A 20,293-nucleotide genomic window follows, 5' to 3' on the forward strand; every position below is an offset into this window, starting at 1 on the left:
ATGATCTTATAACTGAATTCCATGCTAGGGAGAGCTTTTCTTCTCCTTTCCTTTTGGTCTGTTTGGCCTTGTTTTAGTCCTTTCTTTCTCCTTTCTAAATCATTTTTCCTTCTCTTGCAGTCTGTCTCAGTTCTTAGCTTTCCTCAGCTTTCCATTTCTCCCACCATCTCATTAGTAATTTTTGAATTCCTACGTGTTCAAATAATAGTATCTTGGAGATACTGAGTTAAATAAAATCTATTGTTAAAATTAATTTTGCCTGTTTGTTTTTACTTTTTTAATGTGACTCCTATAAAATTTTAAGTTATGTATGTAGCTGCTCTTTAGGGTTGATATCCAGGTTAATTCATTAATGCGAGTTCGTAAAAACAGTAGTTTTTTTGTTTTTAATGTCATAGATCTATTGGACTAAAGATCCCTTCGATCACCACCCTCCACTTGACTATGCTGCCCATCCCTGCTCCCCCACCACCAAAAATTCATGAGAACAAATGGGAAGAAATTACCTTGCTTTTAATGATGGACACAGATTTTTCTCTACTATCTTAAGTATGCCTTGAACAAATGTACAGTTGACTCTTAAATTATTTTCGCTAATAAAAAGGAAGCAGCAGAATGACTAATGTAATTGGAAGATGCACCATTTTCTTTGGAATGTTGTGGTTCTTACACTTTGGAACAGGTGTGGCTGCTGTTGAAAGAAACGGTGGAGTCATACTCAGCATATTTGAGATATGAGGAGCTGGAAAACTGTTCCATGTCCCCTGCCTTTGTATAATGGGTGTAGGATCCACTATCTTGTTCCTCTGTGATGCGAAATCTGATGCATAAGTAAACTTGGCATATTTGCTTTTTCTTCCTGGTTTAGAAAAGAAATAATGTTTTGGCTTAGAAACTCTTCTGTGGAGCTATCACATAATAGGATAAGGATAATTGTGTCAAATATAGCCTCAGACTGTCCTCTTTTGGCATTAAGAATTCTCGAGTAAGTTTGCTGCGGATCAGAAGGAATTAATTATATTAATCAGAGGTCAGCTATCTTTGATAAGTGGTAAGTTCTTCCTTTCGGTTCTGAGTGGGATGCCCACCTCCAGTGACTGTGTTGGGGAGGTGGTGAGCATGCATCAGCTGCCATTTTGTGGAGGTGGAGCAAGTGCTGGCTACAGCTGCCCACAGTTGGGCAGTGGGGGTGGAATCCCAGCTAGCCACCAGCAGTTTCTGTGAACAACCAGGAGGGGGGTTGTGCTGGTAGTTCCCAGCTCATGCCAATGAAAATCAACCCATTTGCCACTCTGGGTGTGGGTGCCACAGGTGGACAGTGCTTCCTAAGGACATGGTCATATCATAAGGATCCATGGTTACCGGATACCTGCCTGCAATAGAGAGTCAAGGAGTAAACCCCTGGAGCTCAAACCTGGGATTTGGGAGTTGACTAGAATAAATCTCCTAAAGTCTAAATTGACATATGACATTTTTTTTTCTTCTTCTTCTTCTTTTTTTCTTCTTCTCCTCCTTCTCCTCTTCCTCCTCCTCCTCCCTTGCCCTCCCCCCACCCCCCCCCAAAGTCTCCCAGTACATAGTTGTATATTCTTATTGTAGGTCCTTCTGGTTGTGCCATGTGGGATGCTGCCTCAGCATGGCTTGATGAGTGGTGCTATGTCCACACCCAGGATCTGAACCCTGGGCCACTGAAGCAAAGCGTGCAAATTAACCACTCGGCCACTAGGCTGACCCCCTGACATATGACATTTTTAAATTAGGAAAACAAACAGCGCTAAAAAGATCTATAGCATTAGAGCTAAATAGTTAATCCAGAAGGCATGCCATAGGGAGGTTAGGAGGGAGATGGAATGGTTCAGTGTGGATTCAGAGAGAAGCCTAGGACAGGTCATTGAATGTCCCTGTCTGTTTACCTCTCTGTTAAAAAAAATGGAAAAATGACCTCTCCCAGAGATGTTTGGGGATTTGATTGATGTTTTTAATGTGCTCTGATATCATTCATGAAGTATGCAGTAAGAGCAAAATATGTCATTAGAACTTAGATGTCTAAAACAAACTAGTCTGAACCCTCTTGAGTAGATATTATGCAGTTCTGTGTCTTTGATATAGGTTGTATTTATTAAGGGAGTTTATATTTTTTAAGGAAAGTTCCATGGTACTTCTAATTTTTTTAAATATCAGCAGTATACTTAGGGTCTTTAACTGTCAGCTTGAACTTCCCCTTGCTTTATAGATGGCCGGTCACCTCTAGAGGACAATTTAGCAGTTCCAGCCAGCCAGGTAGTTAAATGCACTTCAAAATGCTTTTTGCCAAGGATGATGCCTTTTGCAAATATTTGAGATGTTTGTTCTTCGTTGTAATTTATTAGTGACCGTGTCCACATGGCAACTCCTTGGGAGGTACAGAAGACAAAGCCAGAAAGCAAGTAGACGAAATGAGTTCATTATATATCAAGAAAAAAGCTTTCCTCGAAGGCTACTTGTTGATAGACTTATTGGTATGTGTATCTGATGTCTATTCAGTTTCCCTTAGCCCCTTATCTAATCCTACTGTTTAAATAATCTGACAGTCTTTTGACTTGGCTTTTCCTTGTGAAGAGCATACAGCACTGCCACCTTGTTGCCAAAGTTTTGTCTGATTTGAAAGCTTAAAAATCAAGTGGACACCCGTTGCGAAAAACAGCTTGCTCTTTCTCTTTGTCAGTACTTGCGAAAACAACTTAAAAGAAGTTAGCATTATTGGACTGGGTTCAATAATTAGCATAATCATGATGCTATGTATTGTTCCCAGAGCACGCCCCTTGGCCAGATTTCCCATTAAGAGGACACCGATGTTGTCCTGGTGAATAAATCCCGGCACACATGATGCATAGCAGCGAGTTCCTGCCTGCTGTGCTGGGGCAGTTAATTTTAGCGAGGATTTGTTCTATGAGTTGTAAAACTGTTTACCCAAGTAGAAGTTAGTAAGCTGAAATGTGACTTCTCGGCCTAGTGTGATAGGATATCTATTTTAGACTTCAGATTGTGTTTATGATCCGGAGAGCAGGCTTCTGAAGAATTGCGGCTCAGATTTCCTTTGAAAGGACTTGTAAGTACTGGGTGAACTTTTAAGATCTCTCTTTGTTCTTTTCTTCTTAAATCTTCCTAATGTTGCCATCATAGTAATTTTTTATCTCTTGGGAAAACTGGAAGCCTTGGGGTGAGTACTTTAGAGGATTCTAAGGATGGTAGCAAAGGTTTTTCTTTAAATCTATCTTACTGCAAGAAACCTGCCTTATTCAATTTTCCCAAGAGAAAGTATTTCATTCTTACTGTTTCTATCTTTGCAAAAGCAGGCTGTAGATTATTACTTATTTTATCTGTTAAAATATTTGGTTAATGGAAATGGTTGTGTCATTGAGCTTTATTGTCCAGAGTAAACTAATTCTTATTAGAAAAAATGTTAAAAGTGGATTCCTGTAACATAGTTACCCTGAACTACAAGTTTATGCTCCAGAAATAATGAATGTCAAATGTAATTTTGTAAAATGTATAGATGGACAGTTTTTATTTTTTTAAGGAAGATTTTGTTTTTTTAAGGAGGATTTTATTTTGCTTAAAAATAGACCATATTCTCCTAAAGAGAAGAATATACTCCTAAAGAAAAAAATAAAATAAATTTAGGAGGCAGCTTTTAGAAAGTACTTGAAAGCATCCTCTGGAAGATTGAGTTAGTTATCAAAATTAACCAAAGGCCATGAAATTCTCTAATCTTAACAAGTCATTGCCAACTTAAATTTGGACTGAAGAAAACTAAAGGTTTTAATATCGAATATTTTAAATTAAATCTGAATCACCCTGCTTAGTTTAAAGTGTTTTAATTCACAGTACACTGACTTCGTGCCAGACAACTTGCCGTAACACAGAACCAGGCAGGAATTTCTTTATCAATTAACACGTAAATTGTATCCCCTTAGGAATGTTGATTTTAATGAAACGATTCTAACAGGCGGTGTAGTAGCTGCTTGCCAGGCATCTATGTCTCCTCAGTCCTCTCTGAGCATGCCCTCAAATGCCAATTTCCCATTTTGAAAAGCTTTATTTAAAGACTTTTATGTTATTATGTATTGTCTGATTTTAAATCCAAATGACCTAAGGTGTCAACAATGAAAGGAAATGTTTCAGTTGTACATTTAGTAGGAAAAGAATGTATGAAGGGAAAATAGAACTGAGTTCTTCTTGGGCTATTTTTAGAAAGAAACTTTTTTTAAACTTAAGTTTTTTATTGAGCAGAAGAGAAATTTGCAGTCCAGATTAATGTAATTATAACAGATGCGTCTGTAATGTTATCGTCAGCAGTGAAAGGGACTTTGTTTCAGTATATGCTTCATAATACATACTTTTATCCCAGGAAAGTAACCGTTCTAATTCTTACTCTGGTTGTTCGTAAGGTGCCATCAGGATCTCAGTGGAGTGTTTTTAAAGGTATACTGTAGTTGGATATTAGATAGTTTTCAAGCTGTTATTCATAAAATCAATTGTAGTTTAGTCCTGCAAAAAAGAAAAGCTGTTTAAAATTTATCCAGTTTTCAATTTAACAGAAAGAAGTTTCCATAGGTCTTTTTACTGCTAGGAAGCACGTGTTCTTTTAGGTGGAGTTGCTAAAATGCTCGTAAACACCTTGAGAGTGTTAGTTGTAATGATTTATGTGCTGTGAGAGAGTGATATATGTGAAAGAAAGAAGAGAACAGTTAGATTATGTAAGTGTCGGGTCAGAATTTCTCGTGCTTGATGGTGCCGTGATTCTCTTTGATGCTTCTTGTCCTGTGTGCCTGATGGAGTGATACTGGTCATGGCTCCCTCATGAGTAGAGGCTCTGTTGACTAGTTATGACCTTGGGTGTGACAAATCTCAATGAGCTCAGCCCAGAGTCACACATGGGGGCTCCAGATGCTGAGAAACATGGGCAACTCTGTGGCCTGTGGCAGTGCCCGGGAGCCCAGCCCACCCATGTGCCGTGCACACCTGCACCTTCCATCGCCGTCACCTTCGCCGCAGGTAGCTGTGCTATCTGTCCTGCAGTCCTGTTGAAACCGCCCTCGCTGGTGGCCCACCTTCTTGTCCTAATCTTCTGTCTCTTAAAGTAGTTACCGACCCAGCGCTCCTGACTGCGGTAGATGTGTTTTCCTGTGACTTTGTGTCTTGAGAATAGCCATCTGCCCTGGAGCATTGAGGAATTTTTCAGGGAAGCAGAAAGGAATGTTTTTTCTGGGTTCCCTTCATCCACATGAGGTTTTTAATAGGTAACTTGTCTGCATGCCTGTGTGGGAACTACATTATCCAACAGCCTGCCTTTTGGATGTCCAACAGCCGAATGCGAGTGCTCAGTGATCACATCTCTAGAATGTTCTCTTTCGAAAGGAAATTTTGTGGGAATAGGCTTTGTTGTATTGAGTTTCAACCGTTTTATCTAGAATGAGCAGTGGGCAGAGGGCTGCCTTCAGCTTCGCTGTCCTGTCCACGAGCGTGTGGTGATGGGGTCGGACCCTCAGCAGGAATGCAGACTTCTCCGGGAAATACTGGGCCTGCTGTTCTTGTTTAGCATGTGTTAAGAACCCCAAGCACATACAATGCACAAAGCAAGCATAGTTCCTACTCTCAAAGAACTCACGTGATAGAATTAGGCAGTGCACAGAGACTGGGCGCCCGACACACACACTGAGTAAACGGGCAGAAAAAAGAATATGAGCACGAAGAAAAAGAAAACAAGAAGGAGTGGGAAGGGTCAAGGGCAGCTCGTGGGTTAGCTTTCAGTTCATCTGGGCTTTTGCTGAATGGATAGGACAGACCGCAGTGCCACCCACGGTGCTGCTTCCTTTCTCTTCCAGCGGCTGGGGAAGGGATGGGGATGAGTGAAAGACTGACCCGAGGAGCATACCCAAAACTCCTCTTCTCTGTCACAGCTCCCCACAAAGGGAGGGAGACCTGGTGGTTTCTCCTGGACCTGGAACTGCCATCGTTCTCTAGGGGAGGTAAACCTGGTATCTCATGAAGTGTGATAAATGTAAGAAGCATCTTTCTGCATGTAATGATATTTGGATAGAAAGCCGAATTTGGATTCCAGATTTTTCTCCCCTCTGAACTGATATGCATTTGAACAAGCTCCTTAACCCTGCATTGGTTTAGGAGGCTGAGTCAACTGTTGAATTAGTTAGAGGAGTGCTTTGAGCTTCTCGGAAGAAAGCATTAGGAAGGTCAGCTAAGCATTACTGCCGCCCATAAAGGAGTCAGAAGAACGTGAATCACAAGGGCGCTAGTGAGGCAAGCTCGGATACTGGAGACTAATAAATAGGAGGACACTGTATGAATCTGTGAGTCATTTTTCCCTTTATCCTCAACCTCATCCAGTCTGACTAAGGTTCTGGGTCTAGTTCATGGCTCCACAACTGAGAGAGACTTGGAGAGGGCTCAACAAAGAACCTCAAAAAATGATTAAAGGGTTGAAAAATGATACCTATAATAAGATGTTAGGGAACTTCTATTATTTAGTCTGGAGAAAAAAAAATGACTGGGGGACTCTCGAATGATTGTTCAAGTATATGTATGCCTTAGTACGAAGGAATGATGACTAGCTGGTATCTGTTTCCATTGAGAATCTAAGGGTTCAGTCCAGCAAAGGTTGGTGAGAACCGTGGTCCTCACAGTGTGGTCCCAGTACCCTCAGCAGCAGCACCACCCGGGAGCTTGTGAGAAATGCACATTCTCGGGCCCCACCCAGGACCTGTTGATTCAGAAGCTGTGGGGGTGGGACCCAGTAATCTATGTTGTAACAAGCCTCCCAGGAGATTCTGATGCATACTGAAGTTTGAGGGTCACCAGACGATATATGAGGAAGAAGGGTATTATAAAATGGAGAATTTGGATACCAGAAAATGTAAACTTTTTTCCTGAAGTCATCTAAAAATGGGTTTATATTTGTTTGCAAAGTTTTCAATATTCTCTCTGATGTCAGGAGATAAATGACCTCTCAAAGTCCCTTCCAGCCCTGACTTTGCTCTGAATTTCCTCAGTCCCTCAGGAAGATTAATAATTAACCAGGAAAATTTTGCAATTACTTTCCTGAACTCGGTAGTTAAGACAATGCCTGCTTACAAATGAGGATCAAATGGTAATGTTGATCAAATAGAATCAAGTAGTAATGCTGTGCTACCAGATATAGCCTACTTTAATTTATCACAATGCTGTTAAATAGACTCCCTCCTGCCGGGTGACTTTTTCACAGCCACCTGAAGGGAAATTTGGGCACAGGTCAAAATGAGGAGGCCCTCAATGTTAGCCTGTGATCATTTCACAGACTGCTGGCTAAACTGGTTGCTTTCTTCATGAAGCCCGTTTCAGAAGATGGTTGTCTGGAGGGGAAGTTCGACTGTGCCCCATTTTCCCCACTCTGTCACTTGCACAGGAAGAGAAGTCAGTGGGGGTGCTGGCACTCCACCTGCGGGAATGCCATTCCCCATCCCTGGTATGGAGAATGCCATCTGACACCCTGGAAGTAGGGGCAAAGTGGGAGGACTCCAGAGGATGCAAGCACAGGATCCTGTGCTGGCAGCTCAAGGGGTCTCCCCTAGAGGTGGAGGATGGTGACCTATTTCATCTTGACGTTTTTGTATCTGCAGCAAATAGCCAATGGTACACATAGTAGGCACTTAATGCAAATAAATGGTTAATTATCCAGCTAAAATGTGCAAGGCCACAGATGCCCTGCCCTCTTCCATGCACTTAATTATCTAGAGTCAGGAAGTCGGCAGTGCTTGCCCTTCCCAGTCAACATGGGTACTGCTAAGAGCCCCTGTGCTGACCCCTCCTTTTGCACATAAAATAAATGCTTCTTGATTTGGTTACATCTTTGCTTTTGTATATTTTTCCTTTGTGCTCTGGCTTAACGGAATTGTCTTAGGTTGAAAACACCAACTACTGAGAGTGTATCTATTTGTTATACTTTGTACAGCGTTTAGTACAATAAAAGCTCTTTGTGGTCTTAAGGAAGAAAGCGTTCTCTGAGGACGTGTGTTGCCCGTGCGGCTTAAGTGGCACACCAGTGGCACGCTGCCGTCTCCAGAGAAGACATGCTGTCCCGGGGCCAGGGTGGCGCGGCCCTACTATTTCAGTGCTGAAAACCCGGGTGGATAGAATCCTTGGCTTTTATAGCTGTAGTTAATGACAGATTTGCAAAGTATTAAAAACCTCTTGAAGTGAGAAAAGATAAGTGAGGGCACTCCGGCTCAAACTCTAGTTTTGCCTTGTCATGGGAGCCAGAGAGATGAAAGTGGCAAGTGCATACACTGTTGTCACACAGTCCTTGGACCCCATTATGTTTAAAAACACGGACTCTCAGACGTTAAGCGCATCAACCAGTGCAGACAGGGTTGCTTTCTCTATCTTGTCTGCTTGCAGAGTAGATGCAGCCTGGGGAGCATGGCAGTTGCACACTGATAAGGCAGACGTCTCTCTCCAGTCCGATGCCAGAGAGAGTGAATTGCTCACCCTGAATTAGTGTCTGAGTATAAAATATTTTCTTTAAAACCTTGCGCTCTCAATAACTATAACTGAAATAGGGAAAATGCCAAATGGCTGGTTGGTTCTTAATGATAGCAGGCAGAAGGCTATTTTCATTTCTATACGAAGAGAAATTACTAAATAGTCATTCTTTTCAGTATTTCACCCTGGCAAAAAATAATTTTGTTTCTAAAATCAGTCTTGTATCTAGCCCACATATGTATCGTTAAAGACGAAAGTGGTTAAGTGGTTTGGGATAAACATCGTCTCATTGTAGTTGTTCAGTCAAAAAATTAAACGTGAAGAGAAAGGAGGAAAAAAGCTTTTCTTATTATTAGATTACACAAGACTAACTGACCTAATAATTCAGTAAAATATCCCCAGAAACAACCCAATAAGGTACTAATTAAATAAATACAGCCACTTACAATGATGACATTAGATCTATATTGAGTAAAACTAGCAAGTTACAAAATACATATGTATGACCCTATTTTTTTAAATGGAAGGCATTGTTTTTAATGGCTTAATGGCTTGAATTCCTTTTTGTGTGTGAGGAAGATTGGCCCTGAGCTAACATCTGTGCCAATCTTCCTCTATTTTGTATGTGGGATGCTGCCATGGCGTGGCTTGATGAGCGGAGTGTAGGTCCATGCCCGGGATCCGAACCCACGAACCCTGGGCCACTGAAGTAGAGTGCAAGAACTAAACTGCTATACTACCAGGCCGGCCCCTCATTTTTATTTTGACCTTTTTATTTAATTTGGCAGTGGCCTCTTAGTGGCTTACATAAGTAATGCCCACCCCAATGGATAAAACTAGTACACCAAAATGTACACAAAAACAATGGTTATTTTGTATTGGCGGGCTAGGAGCATTTGTCCTCATTTTACTTTCCACTTTTCTGTTTTTACCAAATATTTTATACGAGTGCATATTTTTTATTTTAGATTTTTTTAAATTTTTTTCCTTTTTCTCCCCAAAGCCCCCCAGTACATAGTTGTATATTCTTCGTTGTGGGTCCTTCTAGTTGTGGCATGTGGGACGCTGCCTCAGTGTGGCTTGATGAGCAGTGCCATGTCCACGCCCAGGATTCGAACCTACGAAACCCTGGGCCGCCTGCAGCGGAGCGCACGAACTTAACCACTTGGCCATGGGGCCAGCCCCAAGAGTGCATATTTTTTAAATGGAAAAATTTGTCTTGATCTTGGCTCTTGGGAAGAGACCCACACGCAGACTGAGGTGCAGCAGTTATTAATAAAGGTTAATTTTGTTAATTCTGCAATGCGAAAGGTATTCAGCAAGGCTCTGCTTTCACTACTTACTGCTCTAGAGGTTCAGTGAATTCTAATATGATCTCAAGTTGGGCAGGATCTCAGGTTCATTATTATTGGGAGAGCAAAATGGAATCCAGCATATTTTTGTCATTAAAATAATACCTCTGGTGTTAGGATTATTCATTTAAATTTTATAAGGGACCATCATTGTAGATCTTAGATGTGAAGTGATGAATGATGGAACCATGTGCCGTAGACCTTGGATAATATTTTGAGTGATGAGGGATAATGGAAAGAACAAGTCATGTAGTGTTTCTAAAGCACTTATCTTTGTGGTATCAAAGTGTATCGCACCAGTGTTTACTAAAAATGATAGCACATTAAGAGAGGACTGGCTCCCTCAATTATTTCTGCCAAATACTGCTAGGATGTCCTTGTGGCCTTAATCAGAAGGTTATTTTGGGTAACTGTTTTGGTACTGGTGGCAGTTGATTTAAGGAAATCTTGAGCAAAAACAGTAGGCCTCCCTTTCAACCCACTTTGTATAGTGACACATGAGAATAAGTACTTTCGAGGGTTATTTAAAAGGTCTTTCTTTGAAGTATATTACTAAGTCTGGGCCTAAGTGAGTAGAATCTGTTACCAGCTTTACCTGGGGACAGAGGTTTAGATTGAGACTGGTTGAACCCACTTTCAACAGGACTGGTACGTTAAACTTAATTTAAAGCCAAGGTGCCTTGAGAAACCAAAGGAATCTAGTATCATGTACTACCATGTTCTGGCCTGGCTTTTGGTTCAGACCCTTTGTTACTCATAGAAGAGTGTTTCCTGGAACACTTGGAACTCAGAAAGCTGGTTTGTCAAGTTTCCTGCTTACCGTTTTTATCCTTACAAGGAGTGCTCTTCTTTTCATCCTCTCCTTTCTTTCTTTATCATCTTGTTTCTTTCTCCTGCAAGTATGTGAAAGGAATAATCATGTAATTCTGCTCTACACTGTTGCCTCCTCAAGAAAGTAAAGACACATCCCACATGTCTTTTTCTCTGGGCTGGGGAGAGGAGAAAGAGATGTGGGTGAACCATTTAACGAGAATCATCAGATAGTCCGTGGTCAGAGTACTGTCCCCAGTGAGAACTGTGATAGCCACATCAGCATGTCCTAGCTGCCATGCGGTTTCAACTCAGGTGAGTCACAGAGCTCTCCTGCACACAGTGTGAGCAGGGGGTGTGAATGCCACCTGCCAAGTCAAGATGGACTCAACAGGTGGTTCTGGTTTGTTCACAGAATGCTTTGCAAGTTGAGTGGTTCAGAGGAAGAAAGAGAACATCTTTTTCTTTCATTTTGAGGAAGATTAGCCCTGAGCTAACATGTGCTGCCAATCCTCCTCTTTTTGCTGAGGAAGACTGGCCCTGAGCTAACATCCGTGCCCTTCTTCTTCTACTTTATATGCGGGACGCTTACCACAGCATGGCCACATCCGCACCCGATATCCGAACTGGCGAACCCTAGGCTGCCAAAGCAGAACATGTGCACTTAACCGCTGTGCTACCGGGCCAGCCCCAGAGAACATCTTTTTAAGAGTGATAGAGCAGATAAAAATATTTCCTGAGACTATAGACTAAGTTAGAAAACGTCGGAAAACTGTCTGATGTCTGTCAAGGGAAAGGGTGGCTTTGTAAGAGCAAGAGCAGAATGGATCTCAGCTCTAAGATGTGAACTGACTTTATTTTCTTCCTTTTTGTTTCTTGTTTGTTCATTTTTTATTTTGTTTTTTTCTGCCTTTACTCTGAAGACTAAAAGCAAAAATAAGAGGTTATAAATGCACTCAACACAGTGGGGTGGTTGGGAGTTATAAATGAGCTCATCTGTTACTCCAAAGGTTTTAAACAGAAAGAGTGACTGCTTTAGACTTGACTTGAAATTGAAGTGGCAGCTGGAGCAGGAAGAGAGAATCACTGGGAAGCTCTGTCACTCTCCGCCTCAGCCTGCTGTGCAGAGTTAGGCGTCCCTAGGGACTGAGAGAGTCGGGCGTCCAGCCATGCACCCCTTTCTGTCAGACCTGATTTTTGCCATCCCTACTTTTGTTTACATTTGTTTGGTTTTCCCCTGATCTTTAAGTCATACTGTCTTCAGGCTCTGTGAGACTTGTCAGAAACAATTAAGTAAATCGAGAATTTTTACTTGAAGAAAAATGACTTGAATCCTAATCCAGAAGACACTTCTTTTGATCAGGTATAAAATCTTGACATTATGATACTAACTGTTAATATTAGAATGATGCATTTTTTGAAGTTTAATTTTTATTGTGTTCTGAGGGGAAATGACCCTCAGCAGGCAATAGTATAATAAGAAAGATTTTGTTTCCCATCTCTCCATTAAATATTAGGTAGTGAGCGTCTAAGAGCTCAAGTGATTAAACTGGATCCAGCTATGCAAGAGCAATACAGGCATAGAGGTATCTTTTTTATAAAGGCAAATTGTGGTCACTTTAAAAAAATTGCGTCCAGTAAAATTCACTTTTTCTGGTGAAACTGTGAGTTTTTACATACACTCAGGTTTTATGACCACCAGCACAGACAGGATACATAATAATTCCAACTCCCCAGAGATTACCCTTGTGCTGCCCCTTTGTGTGCAGACCTTCCCTCCATCCCATCCTCCCTGAACTGGGAACATCGTCTCCAAGCCCCACACATCCATGGCAAAGCAGGAAAACCCAACTAGCTAAGGGGGCTTGCACACAACCTGTGACAGTAAATGGCTTATGCTGCCCTGTGGGTGATCCCTAGCAAGTCAGACTAAAATATAAAAACAGGGGGAATAAACCTGAGCAGGGATGTTAACAGCTGCTCGCTGTGGGAAAAGTAGACTTCACAGAATTACTTTAGCCAAATAAACAAACAACCAACTAGCAACAAGCTCTAGGGGGTGGAGGTATCAGTAACCAGAGTTGCTACAATATATTATCTAAAATTTCAGGTGTCAACAAAAAATTATGAGGCATGTAAAGAAAATGGAAAGTGTGGCGCACACAGGAGAAATAAAGCAGAGAGTAGAGACTGCTTTTGAAGGGCCCGTATTGAACTTAGCAGACAAAGACTTCAAAGCAGCTGTTATAAATACATTCAAAGACTAGAGGAAACTATTTTTAAAGAATTGAAGGAAGGTACGGTGGTACTGACTCATCAAATAGAGACTGTCCTTAAAGAGATAGAAATGATAAAAAAGGACAAAATGCAGACATGACACCAAAAGCACAAACAGCAAAAGTAAAAATAGATAAATTGAACTACATCAAAATTAAGAGTCTGCACATCAAAGGACATAATTAATAGAGTGAAAAGGCAACCTGAAGAATGGGAGAAAATATTTGCAAATCATACATCTGTGTCTTAGTCACAAAAAGACAAACAGAGTAGGCGCCCACTCGTATGATGCACTTAGAGTCATCAGATTCACAGAGATGGAAAGTAGACTGGTGGTTGCCAAGGACTGGGGTGAGGTGGAATGGGACATTATTGTTTAATGGGTGAAGTCCCAGTTTTGCAAGATGAAAAGAGTTCTGTAGATGGATAGTGGTGATGTTTGTGTTTAAGGTGAATGTATTTAATACCACTGAACTGTACACTTAAAAATGGTTAATTGTAAATTTTATGTTTATTTTACCACAATTAAAAATTTTTTAAAAACAAATGGAAATTCTGGAGTTGAAAAGCATAATAATAAAATGAAAAACTCACTAGAGAGGCTCAACAGTAGATTTGAGTTGTCAGAAGGAAGAATCAGTGAACTTGAAGACAGAACAATAGAGAATATGCAGTCTAAAGAACAGGAAGAAAAAAGAATGAAGAAAAATGAACAGAACCTCAGAAAAATTTAGGCCACCAGTGAGTGTACTCATGGTAATACCAGAAGTAGAAGAGAGAGAGAGAGAAAGGGGAAGAAAAAAATATTCAAAGAAGTTAATGAGTGACTACTTCCCAAATTTGATGAAAAACATTAATCTACATCCAAGATGCTTAGCAAACTCTAATTAGGAAAACACAAATAGATCCACACCCAAATATGTTATAGTCAAAATTTTGAAAGACAAAGAGAAAATCTGGAAAGCAGCAAGAGAAAAGTGACTCATCAAGTATAAGGGAACCCCAAGAAGAATAACAGCTGACTTCGCCTCAGAAACAGTGGAGGCCAGAGGCAGTGAGGTGACATATTCAAGTGCTGAAAGAATCCCATATCCTGCAAAGCTACCTTCAAAAGTGAAGGCAAAAGAAAACATTCCCAAGTAAGTGAAAACTGAGGAAATCCATTGCTAGCAGAGCTGCCTTACAAGAAATAATAAAAGACGTTCAGTAGGCTGAAAGGATGTGATACTAGACAGTAATTTGAATACAGACAGAAGCGCGCACACACACACACGAGTGCTCCAGTAAAGGGAACTAAGTAGGTAATGATAAAAAGGTATTAGGTATTTCTTCTTCTTTCTTAACTAATCTCAAACATCACTAAAGAGCAGCTTGTATCTGGTTGCCCTCTAGTTATTATGAAAAAGCTCTTTGTGTTCACATCAAAGCATCCTCCCTAGCTCCAAGTTTTCCAAAGGAAGAACTGGGGCGAAGAGAGCTGGTGCTCGCACAAGAAAGTTTATCTTAATCGTCCATAAGGAACAAAGTGCCAAGAGCACTCTCAGAATTAGGAGATAATTTTCAAAGAAATCTTATAAACTGTCTTATCTCTCTTATATTTTTTAACTTCTATTTCCATGGTTCTTTGAAGGTGATATCAAACAAATGCTTATGGTTTCTTAATTTAGTAAAAACTTTAGTTTCAGTAGTCTCAGTGGAAGATATGAAGAACTACTCAATTCTGACCTGACTTACTAATCAGAGGAACAATTTTATGGACTTATTGCCTTGTTTAGACTGTTTATACGGCTAATTTGGGAAGTTATTGGTAGAATTGAATCAAATTTGCGGACTTCTGACAAAGCACTTTAGAGATTTGAACAGACTTTCATACATTGCAAAGAGGAAAAGTCTGACTAAATGAGTTAATAATTATTTGTACCCTCTTGCTTTTTCTGCTGTCTACAAACTATTGCTTAAGAACCTCTGGAAGAAGAACAAGAAATATGGGGCTGTAAGTTGAGCATGGAAAATAGTTAAGACAATAATCTTCATCTATCAACTCTTCTATTTATATTAATGTTTCATTAATAGAAAGAACAAGTAGAATCAATGTTTTTATAAGTACCATTCATATTTTTATTGAGCTTCCACTATAATCAGAACAAAATTAGCAAATAAATATGTGAGAACCAAGATATCTATTTACATACGTAGTTCCATTTTAAACTGTGGCTGGAGGGAAAGTATTTTCCTAATATAGCTCTTGAAACTTAGCCAAACAGTCCAACACTTCAGGGCATGGAATTGGAACACGGGCTCTTCGGTTTGCCATTTGACAGAAGTGATGTTAAGTGATTTGCTCATGAAAACTAATCTATTTTTGGTTGTGAGTGAAGAAAAAAAATTACCTGAAATATCTGAGGGAACTTCATCTCTAATGCATAAAGAAAGGGAAAAATGTTTAGAAGCCATTGCTATCTTAGAGTGGCAATGAATGTATAAAGCTCAGCTGTTCTTGTCCCTTGCTTTCAAGCAGTATTGGACCCAAAACACTTCAGCCAGGTGGTAATCTTTTAAAAAAATCTCTGTGCAGGTGCTTCCACCTTTCCAATGGGAGCTCATTTCAGTGTGCGGCAGCCTATTCAATTACATATTTTTTCCCTCCTATCTGAGTGTAGTCTTTCTTAATACAATGAAAGACTGTTTGCTATGTCTTCAAATTTGATAAAAAGTGACTGATATCTACTTCCTTATAGTAACATTTTCATGGAATTATTGAATTGTAAATTTAAAATGGAAACAAGACATAAAAACTTTCTACAATCATCCAGCATACCATCATTCAGATCCTCCAGAACATCTTCAAGGAAATGGCATTACACCTTCTGAGGCTGTTTTGCAGCTTTTAAAAGCTATTTTTCACCTAAGTCATGTAGAACCTTCTAAATCTTTTCTTCTTCAGGCCAAATCATTCTAACTCCTTTAACTTTATCTCATTTTAATTATTTTTGCTGTTTATTTCTTTATCCTTTTAAAAATATTTTTTCTTAGTAGATTTACATAATGCCTTCCCAGAGAGCAAAAGGCTGTGTGGAGAACATCTAAATAACACAAATGCCTTATGAGCCAACAAGAAATTTAAATGTCGGAATGACAAAAATGCAAGAGGGAGAGTGACTATAGCAGGAATGAGGCCTGGAGAAGAAAAGGGGTGCAGAAGGCCTGAGCCGGCACGGTCTGCAGTGGAAACTTGAGACAGAGGACCAAAACAAGTTTGTCCATGTTCCATAAATTTATGAAGACCGTTGATTGCACTGCTCAAGGAAGGGTCAGAAATTTCCACCCCCGCTCCCCACAGCACAATCCTGTGGTTCATAGTTCCAGGCTAAACCGCCTCTTCTTGGTCCTGTGGTCTCTAGTTGATGTAGAATAATAGAGTTGGATAGAACTCGAAGTATCATCTGATCTTGAAGATTTCCAAGGATGAAGGCTCTGCAGCATTCCTAGTAATCCATTCTCTTTATTACCCTCTTCTCTCTCCCCATTGCCTCTGCCTCCCTGTTCCCAGCTTAGGCCAGGACCCTAGGGAATCTCAACTCCCAAAATAGGAGCTATTATCATTAAGAAGGCCTGATGAATGTCAAGCAGGAGCATCACTTCCTAGTGTCTTTGCTTCCATCTGAGTACCTCCACTGTAGTAAGTAGAGAAAGCATTTAGGGTACCATTATCTAACCTACACTTTCTGTTATGCCAAGTCACATCCTCAACATGACCAGAATTGGATTAGATGACCTCTAAGTCCCTTCTACCTCTAATGTTCGATGATGCTTTAATTCTGTAACCCAAAGTAGGAATAAAAGAGTAATCATAGGTTGTTTCAGTAAAAAAGGCCTGCAAAGTACTTGGCACTATCAGGACATTTTCTTATCCAGTCCTGATGGCCACCCTCAAGAGAAGCATAAGGAAGATGAAGGAAGAATCCTAAAGAAAGGCCAGCAACTGAGGATGGACGTTTAGAAGCCTGCAAATGGGAATAGAAGACTCTAGAACCATGCAGAGACCCTTCACCAAGTGCTCAGATATCAGAACAAAGGGATGTTCTTGAAAGTGAAAAACAAAGATAAGATAAATAAAAGGAGTAGAAGATGTGTTTTACATCTTAAATTGTAGGTAGTAAGCTTGAAGAAAGAATTGTCTGAGAAGCCTACGGTGAAAACAAACACATTTGTGGTAAATTCATTTTGTTTATTAGCAACAACTGAGCGTATTTGATGGTACATTCCTAACTTTTTAAAAAATGTACTTTCCTTTGTAGTGTTTTGAAGAGTTTTTCCAATAATAAAAGGAGTCATTGCTCATTGTAGAAGGTTTGGGATGGTAGCAAAAATGTAAAGAGCACCTGGAGAGAGCCACTCTTAACCTTGGGCACGTTTCCGTAGTCTTCTTGCCAGTACATTCTTCCCCGTGGTCGAGATCGTATGGCATGTGACACTTTGTATACTGATTTTTCACTTAGCTTTACCGTGCTCTAATGTCATAAAAAACTCTTAAGTTGCATTTTGGTGGCTACATGATATTCCATCTTTAGGAGTCGCCAGTTTGTCCTCAGCCATTCTGCTGTCTGGGGACAGTTAGATGGTTTCCTCTTTTGCATGATTGTAATAAGTGATGCTAATAAACATCTTTGTATGTAAGTGTTTATTCATATTTCAAATTATGTGCTTATTTTCTTGAACTTTTGAGATTAATGTCGTAAAGAACACCCATGCCCTGCCTGAGTACTCCTCCATCAAGACAGAGTGCTAGGACTGCTGTGCATCTGAGCCCGCCTGGCAGCTTTACAGGCGCCATTTCCAGATGAAAATAAACGCTGTTTCTTAGAACTGTTCAAGTCACAGGAGGGAGCATTTCAGGACTGAGTTAGAGCTGGGATTGGGCTTGCAGCTCAAGGGGCTGCTGCTTCTCGCTTGCTCACATTCTCACTTACTTTAATTGACTCCTTGAAGCTTTTGGTGTGTGAAGTGTCCACAAGTCCAGTCTGGAAGTATCTTCATTTTCTTGTTCTCCGTAGTAGTGATTGTCAGCTGAAATGTGTGTATTTGCCCTAAATTGAGCGCTGCTGAATGGGCTTCCGCCTTTTGGATCCTGTAGAGCCGCGGGAAGGCCCAGCTTTGCTTCTCTCTGTGGAAGTACTGAGCGCCTGGTTTGAAGGGAGGTCAGTAGTCTGTCCCAGCAGCAAGCTCCTCGGGACAGTGTGTCTGAGTACCTCTCTGTGGACTTCCTGTTGGCAGTGCTGGCAGCCACCTCCTCTAGTTGCTCTGTATTGGCTCTTTGCTTCCTGTTGCCACTGCTTTGGACAAGGTGGGCAGCCTGCCCTGAGCCCTCCGTTGGTTGAACTGGCTGGTTTTACTTTGTCTGAGGGGAGTGTTCCTTCTTTCACTGAATAAGGGAGCTACTCCTTCTTTCTTTTTTTAACTATTTAAGTTTTATAACTTACAATAGGGTGCTGGGAGTTGGGGGGAGACAATGCTGGCAATATAGGAAAGGAAAAATATCAAAAGTGAATATTACCCTTTGTGACTGGTATTTTCCTTTTTTTCCCAAATTTAATGAGGTATAATTGACAAATAAAATTGTAGGATATTTAAAGTATATATTGGGATGATTTGATATATGTATACATTGTGAAAAGATTTCTCCCATCTAGTTAATTAGCACATCCGTCACCTCACGTATTGATATGTACCAGTATTGTTTTCTAATCAGTTTTATTGAGGTATCATTTATCTACAAGGAAGTTCACCAGTTGCAAGTGTACCGTCTTGTGAGTTTTGACACAGATGCACAGTAGTGTAACCACCACCATACTCAAGGTACAGAACAAAACGTTTCCTGTGTAGACACATGCTTTCATTTCTCTTGGTAGATGGCCCTCGGAATGAGACTGCTGGCTGTGTGCTGAGTGTAGGCTTTACTTTATAAGAAGCTGTCAAACTGTTTTCCAGAGTGGCTTTACCATTTTGTGTGATTTTTTTCCTTAGCCCCTTTTAGAGTTTCATTTCTCTACCTGTTCATCTCCCTCCACCCCTCAAAAAAGTGCTCGTGCCTTACAATGTATGTCAGTCTTGAACCAAAGGCGAGGCCAGAGTTTGTACACTGAGGAGGAAGAGCAGGACTAGGAGGAGGCAGACTGGATCTATCTGCATGACTGTGAGAGGAGGTGGGGGCGTAAGAATGAGAAAGATCCTTCTAGAAGGATTTTGGAACCTCAAGTTGTTATTCTTCCTGTGACTACGGTGATACCAGTCACTTCAAGTTGCTTGAGGCTAACCACCACTTACAAAACACTTTCGTGTGCATTAGATTTGATCCTAACAATAATTCTGTATCAATAATGAGATTTGATCCTAACAATAATTCTGTAAAGTACATGTGTTCTTACGACCCCATTTTACACGCAATGAAATGGGATTCAGAAAGTGTACATGACTTACCCAAGGTCACACTGCTAGTTAGTAGCAGAGCCAGGATTAGGCCTCAGCTGTCCTGTCCATTGCACCAGGGCTTTGTCCACTAATAATAATTGTCACCGTGTATTGATCCCTGGCACGGAGCTGGGGCCTGTACACAACCACCACATTATGTAGCATTCTTCCCATTTTTCAGATGAGTCATTTAAGTGGCTTCCTCAGGCTTGTGTAGCCAGACAGAGGGCCCAGGGCCTCTGACTGCAGGTCCTGTGCTCTCTCCCCATCTCCATGCAGGAGAAACAAATGTTCCGCATTTAGCAGCAGAGAGAAAAGAAGGTGAAGGACACAGTGCTGGGCGGGAGCCATAGCGTGCTAGCAGACTGTCTTTGCCACTGCTTTTCCAGTTTACATGGGGTTTGGAATCTGTGCCTTGTTCACTCTGGATGTCTTCCATCTTTATCGTCAGGCTTTACGTTCCTGCTCTTTGTCCACAGAGAGTAAACCTGCTTCTATTATCTGTGTCCTTTTTCCTCCGTGTCCCCTGTGTTCCAAGTCAGGTCTAACATTTGGTTTGGCTGTCTTGCCTTTCCTTCTGATATCATTTCCTTTCCCCGTGCCTCCCTCTCTTTGTTTCCCCTTCTCATCCTCTCTACCCATCCCTTCCTTCCTTGCTCCTGCTTCAGTCCCAATAGCACCTGCCCTTCTCCAGGCTCCCACACTCCCAAGGACTGCTTTCATATTTGTAAATATGCCATTTAAAGACAGTTAAGGCAAGTTTCAGAACCCTTCTACTAATGTTTCGATTTTTTAATCATCAGTGTGAAGATACAAAAGTCGGTATTTACTATCATAAATATACTGTTACTTATTAAATTATTTTTTTA

General features: G+C 40.8%; 1 protein-coding gene across 19 annotated transcripts in view; it reads left to right on the forward strand.

Moving 5' to 3' along the window:
- Positions 1 to 20,293, forward strand: part of SLC20A2 (solute carrier family 20 member 2) — a 106,834-nt gene that overhangs the window by 27,523 nt on the left and 59,018 nt on the right. The window contains exon 1 of one of the 19 annotated variants that reach the window (XM_014837790.3): positions 2,623 to 3,088. The exons of 16 other annotated variants lie outside the window; for them this stretch is intronic. The gene's annotated coding sequence lies outside the window, so the exon portion shown is untranslated. Of the gene's footprint in view, positions 1 to 2,622; positions 3,200 to 20,293 lie in introns of those variants that run through there. 2 more of the 19 variants (XM_070499812.1, XM_014837793.3) reach the window with 2 other exon arrangements.

The sequence above is a fragment of the Equus asinus genome, chromosome 27, assembly GCF_041296235.1.
Source record: "Equus asinus isolate D_3611 breed Donkey chromosome 27, EquAss-T2T_v2, whole genome shotgun sequence".
NCBI classification, from domain to species: domain Eukaryota; kingdom Metazoa; phylum Chordata; class Mammalia; order Perissodactyla; family Equidae; genus Equus; species Equus asinus.